General features: G+C 32.9%; 1 long non-coding RNA gene across 1 annotated transcript; it reads left to right on the forward strand.

The window, feature by feature from the left end:
• Positions 1-952: 952 nt before the first annotated feature.
• LOC133694078 (uncharacterized) lies at positions 953-2,500 on the forward strand. Its single transcript, XR_009842232.1, has 2 exons — positions 953-1,148; positions 1,860-2,500. It is a non-coding gene; the product is annotated as an uncharacterized LOC133694078 (long non-coding RNA).
• The last annotated feature ends 497 nt before the right edge of the window (positions 2,501-2,997 follow it).

Consider the following 2,997-nt stretch of genomic DNA (forward strand, 5'->3'; position numbering starts at 1 on the left):
CATGGATAGACAGAGAAATATGGCTATGTTATCACTTGCGATTCTGGTTGCGCGTCTGTCACTTTAAAGTAGATGGTCAAGGACTGTCAAGCCTCCATTGACTACTGCGAAGAGAAAAACAAAAAACAAAACAGGCACAGGGGAGAGGGGAGAGGGGAGAGGGGAGAGGGATACCCACAAGACATGATGGTGTTCTCTAAGCTGTGTTTTAATGACTACCAATTTTCCTTTATGGACACCAAGCACTGGTTTCCTTTTTCTTTCTAATAACCTTCATTTTACTATTTATATTATATTAGAATTATAAATTGAGTTCTTTTCTTTTATATTCTTTTCTTATTTGGGTTTCTTTCTGAGTATTTAAGAAAAAATAATCAATTAGATACATTATTTATGAAGGGAGAACAAATGTGCTTCAATTTATGTTATTTTTCAAATTTTATTTGTTTTTATGTTTCTTGAAAAATAAAATAAAAAAAGACATTTATCTTGGAAATTTTGGTTAGGAAAGAAGGCATTTTGTTTTTTTAAAGAAGGTGGTGTTTGTTTTGTATAAAATAATTTATGGATAAAATTATTTTACATTAAAAATATTTTACAATGTTTGATAAATAATAATATAAAAAAAGTAGAATAATATAGAAAAATGATAATAAATTACTTCAATGATGATGATGTGAGTGAGGATAATAATGATGATGAATATTATTCAATGTCAAAAGTAGAATAATATAGAATTAATTTAAATATCAATTCTAGATGGACTTTATTAGCTCGTAATTATTAGGTCAATCATTTCTTTAAAATGATTTTTTTGTTGTTGATGGGCTTAGCTTGGTGAACAAAAATATTAACAGCCTCATCAAGCTAATTAAATTTTACCAATTCAATTTAATTAAAAACTTGAATCAAGCAAGATCCGAATTTACATTAAACCGAGCTGAATTTTACAAATATGTCCCCGTCCATGTGAGGAAAAGGATAAAAAAACAAACAAAAGGTAAAACCCTCTCGCGCGACGCCAGCAGCTGGTTGGGGTTTACCTGATTGCCTCGCCGTCTCTCCATCTCTCTCACTCAACACAAGCCCATTTCTCTGCAATTTGGTGTCTGTCCATCAATCATATACAAGCCCAGAGAAAGTACCAGGTATCTTCTTCTTTTCTTACCTCTAAGTCTCTCTCACACACATCACAACCTTTCAATGATCTCTGTCTTTTCTGGGTTCTCCTTTAAATTCAACAATCCCTGTTTAGTATGATAATCTCTCAGCTCAGATTGTGATGTTATTTAACTGAAACCCTTTAATCGGTTACATAATTTATTTTTGTATTTATGTTGTTTTTTGGTATTTAAGAAATTTGGGTTTGGCGTCCTCTTTTGCATAGATTAGTTGAGTGGGGGCTATGAGACCTTGCCTTGCAAAGCTTGGGATTAGCTTGAGCAACATGCAAGATGAGATGTGTGTGCTTCTGAGGTTAAAAGCAAATTACAGTCTGTCAAAATTGAAATCGATTCAAGATTTCAAGTTCAAATTATTTTTCTTCATGGTTGAGTGAAGGTCGGGAAATGCCATAAGATAATTAGCTGCATTATTAACTGGAATTTTGCAAGAAAGGCGACAAAGAGCAGAATGACCTTCTTGTGGTTTAAAGTGATGGAGATTATTTTAGAAATTGTTTCTTGTTTTTCGTTGGCATGATACTTGTTCAGTTTCTGACCTTGTCATGCCATTTCTAGGTGATGGCTTTACTTCTTTGACAACACTTGCACGTATTTTAGGTTTATTTTCTTCTATGGAGCAACACTTGGTGAGATTTTCATCGTTGGCTGAGGTTTTTCATGTTGGTTGGTGTGTAGTAGAAAACAATATAAAGAAATGGCTAGTCAGCAAAAAGGAGAAGAAGATCAGCCAACTTCCAGCCCCCCTGCTGCTGGTTTTGGGCAGATGGCAGTAGAACGATATCGAAAAATCAGAGAGCATGCAGAAACTTATCCCTATGTGTGGGCTTCATACATCGTTGTATATGGCGGTTTAGGCCTATGGGCCACCTATAGATGGAGAAAGCTTCGCAAAACCGAGGACAGAGTGCGAGCCCTTCAAGAGAGGCTACGCAAACTTGTCGAAACTCAAGAGGGTGCCAGCTCCGCCAGGTCTGTTGAAAAGGCTCCATCATCCGCTGATAAAACAACCAAATAGCCATCAGCTATTTCTATCCAGGCTTTTCCTATACTTAGTTTTGAAACATATTAGCTTGGAATATGTTTGCAAGAGTTGATGAAAATCTCAAATGGGCAAAAGTGCAAATACTATTTTTGGATAAACAGAGCGAAGAACTGTGCATTCCCCATGAAATTTCTGTTGTCAATTTCTTAGAAGCGGTGAAATCCACCAACCTCTACAATTTTTCTGTATGGAGGTGATTATTCTGTGTTAATCCACGGCCTGAACAGAGAGCTGGATGAAATGATACATATCTGGTTGAACTGTTTAATGTCTATACGTTCTCTTTACCAATTGTCATTAGTTTCAGTTTTTTACAATTTTTGAAATTTTTACTACTCTACTCTATTGTCAACCAAACTTTTATTTTCTTTTTTACTGTAGCACTTGTTTTCTGAATCTTGCCTTTTTTTTTTAAATTTTTAAGGGCAACAAACTAAAATTTTTTATTTTTAAAATTTTATTTTGATATTAATATATTAAAATAATTTAAAAATATAAAAAATAAATTAATTTAAAACAAATAAAAATTTAGTGCCTGTGCATGAACCACTTAAAAACTGCATTGCAGTACAGAATGGTTATGGTTTTGATCAGTGAACATTTGATTAGTGAACATTTTAGTGTTTGGGAATGAAGTACGGTGAAGTGAATTTATTTTTTTAAATACAATCTTCTTAAAATATAAAATATATCTCACTAAAAGCATATTATATTGTTTGAAAATATATTAAAATAATATTTATTTTATTTTTTTTACAATTTATTTTTAAC

The sequence above is a fragment of the Populus nigra genome, chromosome 5, assembly GCF_951802175.1.
Source record: "Populus nigra chromosome 5, ddPopNigr1.1, whole genome shotgun sequence".
Taxonomy (NCBI): Eukaryota; Viridiplantae; Streptophyta; class Magnoliopsida; order Malpighiales; family Salicaceae; genus Populus; species Populus nigra.